Here is a 7,807-nt window from a genome sequence, read left to right as displayed (position 1 = left end):
CTGAATTGATGTACTGAAACAGGGACTTTAAAAAAATATTTTATTGGAACATAGCTATATCCATTTCATTATGTATTGATTGCGGCTTATTTTGTGCTACCACAAAAGAATTATATAGTTCCAACAGAGACTTCATAACTTGCAAAGGGAAACTATTTACCTTCTGGCTCTGTACAAAAGGTTTGTTGATCTTTGGTTTACACCATTTATATGTAATGTAATGATGTATATGATTGTTTTACATCTACTGTCTTGCTATTGTCTCATATGTCCTTGGTTCTCCTTTTCTCTTTTGCTGCTATCTTTTGGACAAGTGAAAACATTTTTATAACTTCATCATTTCCTTTTGTGGCTTCGTAGTTATAAGTCCTAGTGGTGGTGTTTTAGTTTATACTGTGTATCTTTATCACAGTCTCCCTATGCCAAAGCCTTTGACTGTGTGGATCACAATAAACTATGGAAAATTCTGAAGATGGGAATACCAGACCACCTGACCTGCCTCTTGAGAAAACTATATGCAGGTCATGAAGCAACAGTTAGAACTGGACATGGAACAACAGACTGATTCCAAATAGGAAAAGGAGTACGTCAAGGCTGCATATTGTCACCCTGTTTATTTAACTTATATGCAGAGTACATCATGAGAAATGCTGGGCTGGAGGAAGCACAAGCTGGAATCAAGATTGCTGGGAGAAATATCAATAACCTCAGATATGCAGATGACACCACCCTTATGGCAGAAAGTGAAGAAGAACTAAAAAGCCTCTTGATGAAAGTGAAAGAGGAGAGTGAAAAAGTTGGCTTAAAGCTCAACATTCAGAAAACGAAGATCCCATAACTTCATGGCAAATAGGTGGAGAAACAGTGGAAACAGTGTCAGACTTTATTTTGGGGGACTCCAAAATCACTGCAGATGGTGAGTGCAGCCATGAAATTAAAAGACGCTTACTCCTTGGAAGGAAAGTTATGACCAAACTAGATAGCATATTCAAAAGCAGAGACATTACTTTGCCAACAAAAGTTCGTCTAGTCAAGGCTATGGTTTTTCCAGTAGTCATGTATGGATGTGAGAGTTGGACTATAAAGAAAGCTGAGTGCAAAAGAATTGATGCTTTTGAAGTGTGGTGTTGGAGAAGACTCTTGAGAGTCCCTTGGACTGCAAGGAGATCCAACCAGTCCATCCTAAAGGAGATCAGTCCTGGGTGTTCAATGGAAGGACTGATGTTGAAGCTGAAACTCTAATACTGGCCACCTGATGGCGAAGAGCTGACTCATTTGAAAAGACCCTGATGCTGGGAAAGATTGAGGGCAGGAGGAGAAGGGGACCACAGAGAATGAGATGGTTGGATGGCATCACCAACTCGATGGACATGAGTTTGAGTGAATTCTGGCAGTTGGTGATGGACAGGGAGGCCTGGCGTGCTGCTGTTCATGGGGTCACAAAGAGTCGGACACGACTGAGCGACTGAACTGAACTGATACTGTGTATCTTTATCACAGTCTCCTTTCAACAATACACCATTTTAAACGAAGTGTGAGAACTTTGACAACATACTTTCATTCCCTTCTCCTGGCTTTTTTTTATATTGTTGTTATGTATTTCATCAGTTCATGTGTTATAGGAACATGAATGTTTTATATTATTTTTGTTTCAAGCCATCTGATTGTCTTTTAAAGAGATGCAAGTAGAAAGGTAAAAGTCTTTATATAATTTGTAGTTACCACTACTGGTGTTCTTCCCTCTTTTGTGCAGATGCAGACCTCCATGAGGTACCATTTTATTTTGGCCTCAAGGACTGGTTTCCTTTACATTCCTTTCACGTTTCTTTCATATGGATGTGCAGGTGACAAATCATTTGATTATTTGCATATCTAAGACTTCATTTTAGTTTAGGGAGAGCAGGTAGTCAGTTGTTTGGTTGTCTTTTTTTCCTCCAGTACTATGGAGATATAATTGGCTTGTAACATTAGTTTTAGGTGTTGTCGACCTAAAAAGTAGTCACAACCTAAAAGTTAAGAAGAATGGTTTATTTGGTATGAAGTTTTAGGACTGCAAGCCTGGGACACAGCATCTCAAGTGACTTTAAGAGAACTGTTCCAAGAAGGCAAGGGGTGGAGTGAGGTGATATAGAAGTTTGCAGTAAAGGGCAGGTAGTTTGAACATCAAAATATTATTATTAATTAAGGAAAACCAGATATCTCAAGAAATACAGCACTTTTCTATGTATGAGAAGATGCCAGAGTCTGGGCTTGCTGAAATCATTCCTTTCATACACATCTCAGCTATCAGGGACCACTATCCTGCCTTTTCCACATCACCCCCAAGCTCCTCAAGGCTCACCCTGGGGAGTGGCTGGTAGCTGCCGTATAGCAGGTATTGTTCTTCATGGGCACCCTCTGAGCTCAGAAATTCACATTTGTACAGCTGGAATTACTGATGATTGTGACATCCGGTTTACTGATATGACAGCAAATACTCCATTTCTCAGTGTACAACATAGTGATTATATATATATATATATAAAAATATACACATATATATGTATATATAGTATGTAATAGATAATAATGATCACAGTAAGTTTAGTTAACATCCATCACCTGACATAGTTTTAAAAAGTTAAGGCCTATTCTCAGAGCAGCTTACAAATATGTAACTCAGCATTAAAAACTATACTCAGCATGCTGTACATGACATCCCCAGGAAAGTTATACACCACCTTTTTCTATTTCCCCCACCACCAAGGGCCTCCTCTAGCAAATGCCAAGCAGTTGTCTGTAATCTATGAGTTTGGGTTTTTTTTTTTTTTTATTGTTTATTGTGTATAGTTGGTTTACAATGCTTTAGTTTCTGGTGTACAGAAAGTGAATCAGCTCTATGTTTACATATATCCCCTCTTCTTTGGATTTCCTTCCAATTTAGGTCATCATAGAGCATTGAGTATAGTTCCCTGAGCTATACAGTAGATTCTTACTAGTTATCTATCTTAGATATAGATTCAATAGTGTACATTTGTCAGTCCAAATTACCCGATTCTTCCCAAAACTCTTTTAACCTTGATGTCCATAGGTATATTCTATCCCTCCAGGTCTGCTTTGCAAATAAGTTCCTCTATACCACGTTTCTAGCTTCCACATATATTTGTTTACCATATTTGTTTTTCTCTTTCTGACTTACTGAACTCTCTGTGACCGACTGTCTTCTAGGTTCCTCCACCTTACACACTGACAATTTCATTCCTTTTCATGGCTGAATAATATCCATTGTATATATATGAAAAGTGAAAAGTGTTACTCGCTCAGTTATGTCCAACTTTTACAACCCCATGGACTGTAGACCATGAGGCTCCTCTATCCATGGAGTTCTTCTGGCAAGATATGGGACTGGATACTATTCCTATCTCCAATGGATCTTCCCAACCCAGGGATTGAACCTTGGTCTACTGCATTGCAGGTGGATTCTTTGCCATATGAACCTTGAGGAAGACCCTGTGTATATATATCACAACTTATTTGTGGAGGCAGATGTTGATGGACCTTCAGTTGTATCCATGCCATGGCTATTGTAATTTGTACTGCTGTGAACACTGCAATACATGTGTCTCTTTGGATAATGTTTTCCTCTGGATATATGTCCAGAAATGGAACTGCATGGTTTCATGGTAGTTTTATTCCTAGTTTCTTAAGGAATCTGTATACTATTCCCGGTAGTAGCTATATAAATTTACATTTCCACCAAGAGCATATGAGGGTTCACTTTTTGCCACATGCTCACCATCATTTGTTGTTTGTAGCTTTTTTGATGATAGCCATTCTGACTTTTGTGAGATGATACCTCGTGCTTTTGATTTGGGTTTCTCTAACAATTGGATGGAGAAGGCAATGGTAACCCACTCCAGTACTCTTGCCTGGAAAATCCCATGGATGGAGGAGCCTGGTGGGCTACAGTCCATGGGGTTGCTAAGAGTCGGACATGACTGAGCGACTTCACTTTCACTTTTCACTTTCATGCATTGGAGAAGGAAATGGCAACCCACTCCAGTGTTCTTGACTGGAGAATCCCAGGGACAGGGGAGCCTGGTGGGCTGCCATCTATGGGGTCGCACAGAGTCGGACACGACCTGAAGCGACTTAGCAGCAGCAGCAGCAGCAGCAATTGGATTGCCCTGGAGCCTCAGCAATATAGAATCTGCCTGCAATGCAGAAGTTGTGGGCTCAATCCCTGGGTAGAGAAGATCTCCTGGAGAAGGGGATGGCTGCCCACTCTAGTATTCTTGCCTGGAAAATTCCCCAGACAGAGGAGCCTGTGTGCTAGAGTCCTCTGGGTGGCTAAGAGTCAGACATAACAGAGCACACACAGCACTAACAATCTTTTCTTTCCTGAAACTATGCTTAGGTTGGCATGGTCAGATTATCTTCCTGTGACTGAAAAAGGGCACTTTGGTCCAACAGTCAGGCAGAGGGACTGGGTTTACTGAAGCAGGGCTTTATGTATGATTATAACAACAGCAACTAAAACCACTCAAAGAAACAATTCCATCATGGAGTTAGAATTGGCTCTTCTCTACAATGTTAGCCTGGTACACTTTTTTAAAATTCTTTTAATCTATGCATACTGTTAAAACACATTTTTTAGGCAGCATATATTTAGGTCATGCTTTTTCCCCCAGTCTACCTCTGCCTCTGAATTGAGGTGTTGCGACAGGAGCTATGACTTTGTTGACTATGGCCATATGTAAACTGTGGCCTGGTCAATGGCTTGTTTTTGAAAATAATATTTTATTAGAATATAGCCACATCCATTTCTTTTTTGACTGTGGCTGCTTTTGTGCAACAACAGAGTCATGGAGTTGCAACAGATACTTGGTAACTTGCAAAGGGAAACTATTCATCATCTGGCCCTGTAAGAAAAGGTTTGCTGAACTTTGGTTCACACCATTTACATCTAATGCAAAGATGGATATGGTTGGTTTAAATCTGTCCTGCTCTTGTCTCATGTGTCCTTTGCTCCTTTTTTCCTCTTTTGCTGCTGTCTTTTGAATGAGTGAAAGTTTTTTTTTTTATAACTTCACCTTATTTCCTTTCTCTGCTTAGTAGTCATAACTTTTTTTTTATTTTTTAACTTTACAATATTGTATTGGTTTTGTCATATATCAACATGAATCCACCATATAATGTGCATGTTTGTCACAGTCCACTTTCAATCAATACACCATTTATACACAGTGTAAAACATGGACAGAATACTTTCATTCTTCTCTCGTGCGCTTTTTAATATTTTTGTCATGTATTTCATAAGTACATGTTTTATAAACCAAAATATTTGTATTATTTTGCTTCAAGCAATCTGATTATCTATTGAAGATAGGCAAATAATGAAGTAAAAAACTTTACATAATTAACAATAGTTTTGCCATTACTGATGCGGTTTACTCTTTGCTGTAGATCCAGACCTCCATGTGGCACCATTTACTTTTGGCTTCAAGGACTGACTTCCTTTACATTCCTTTCACATTTCTTCTGTTTGGATCTGTAGGTGACCTATTGTTTAACCTTTTGTATATTTAAGATTTCATTTACTGTTTAGGCATATTTGGTAATCAGTTGTTTCTTGGTTGGATTTTTTTACTCCAGTAGTATTGAGGTATAATTGGCACATTAGTTTTAGGTGTTGTTGACTTGAAAAATAGTCACAACCTAAAAGTTGAGAGGAAGTTTTATTTGGTGGGAATTTTTAGGACTTCAAGCCCAGGAGACACCATCTCAAATGACCCTGAGGAAACTCCAAGGAGGCGGGTGAAGAGTCAGATTATATAGAAGTTTGCAACAAAGGGCAGGTAGTCTGAACATCAAAATATTATTGTTAATTATGGAACACCAAATATCTCAAGTTAAGGAATTTTACACATTTCTATGTATGGGAAGATGCAAGAGTCTGGGCTCACTGAAATCATTCCTGTCATATGCATCTCTGCTATCAGAAGCCACTATCCTGACTTTTTCTTTCCCCCGCCCAAGCTCCTCAAGGCTCACCCTGGGGAGTGGCTGATGGCTGCTGAATAGCAGATATTTTTCTTCCTGGGTGCCCTCTGGGCTCAGAAGTTCACATTAGATGGGCTGGAATCACTGCTGACTGTGATCCTGATTTATTGATATGGCAGGAAATTCTCCATTTCTTAGTGTACAACATAGTGATTTTATATATGTATATACATATATATATATGTATGTACATATGTAATTCAAAATGATCATCATAATAAGTTTAGTTAAGATACATCACCTGCCATAGTTAAAAAAAATAGTAAAAATGTTAAGACCTACGCTCAGAGCAGCTTACAAATATGTAATACAGTGTTACAATCTATACTCAACATGCTGTACATCATATCACCAGGACTTATTGTATGACTGGAAGTTTGTACCTTTTCACTACCTTTTCCTAATTTTCCCACCAAGAGACTCCTCTAACAACCACCAATCAGTTCTGTGTATCTCTGAGTTTGGCATTTTTATTTAAAAAAATTTTAATGGTGTATAGTTGCTTTACCATGTTCAATTTTCTGCTGTACAGAAAATGCATCAGCTTTCTGCTTGGATATCCTTCCAATTTAGGTCATCATGGAGCAATGAGTGGAGTTTCCTGAGCTATACAGTAGGTTCTCATTAGTTATCTATCTTAGACATAGACTCAATAGTATAAATTGTCAATCCAAATCTAATTCTTCCCAATGTCCTTTTTAACCTTGATGTCTGTAGGGTTTGTTCTGTTTCTTTAGATCTGCTTTGCAAGTAAGTTCATTATACCACGTTTCTAGGTTCCACACATGTTAATATACAATATTTCTTTTTCTCTTTCTGCCTTAACTCTGTATGACTGTCCCCAGGTCCATCCACATCTCTGCATATAGCACACTTCATTCTCTTTTTATGACTAATACTCCAGTGTATATGTACCATGATTTCTTTAGCTGGTCCTCACTGATGGACATTTGTGTTGCTTCTATACCCTGGTTAAAGTAAACAGTGCTTCAGTGCACATTACAGAGGATGTGGCTTTTTCAGCGATAGATTTTGTCAGGTATATGCCCAGGTGCAGCATTGCTTGGGCTTGTGGTAGTTCTAGTCCTAGTTTTTTAAGGAATCTCCATACTGTTCTCCATAGTGGCTGTATCAATTTATGTTCCTACCAAAAGCGTAGGACAGTTCCCTTCTCTCCACACTCTGTCCAGAACTTGGTGGTGGTACAGATAATATTTAATTTTTTTAGTTGGTGTATAATTGATTTCTGGTGTACAACAATGTGAATCAGCATTCCCGCCATCTGAGCCTCCCTCTCACCATCTCCACCATCCCACCTGTCTAAGTCATCACCCAGAACTGAGCGGAGTTCCCTGTGCTCCATAGCTGCTGCCTACAAGCTGCTGCTGCTGCTGAGTCACTCAGTCGTGTCCGACTCTGTGCGACCCCATAGACGGCAGCCCACCAGGCTCCTCCGTCCATAGGATTTTCCAGGCAAGAGTACTGGAGTGGGGTGCCATTGCCTTCTCCGTCCTACAAGCTATCTATTTTTATACAAGTAAGTGTGTGTATATCAATGCTACTCTCTCCATTCATGCCACCCTCTCCTTCCCCCACTGCCTGTCTTTTCCTGCCCTGCCTGAAAATAGATTCAGAAGTATATATCTCTCTCTTCTAGAGCCCATATATATGAATTAATACCTGTTTTTCTGACTTACTTCACTCTGCATGACATACTCTGAGATTCATCCACCTCATACACTAACTCAGTTTCATTTCTTTTCAT

The sequence above is a fragment of the Bos taurus genome, chromosome 10 (genome assembly GCF_002263795.3).
Source record: "Bos taurus isolate L1 Dominette 01449 registration number 42190680 breed Hereford chromosome 10, ARS-UCD2.0, whole genome shotgun sequence".
In the NCBI taxonomy this organism is placed as follows: domain Eukaryota; kingdom Metazoa; phylum Chordata; class Mammalia; order Artiodactyla; family Bovidae; genus Bos; species Bos taurus.
This window is presented reverse-complemented; position numbering follows the sequence as displayed.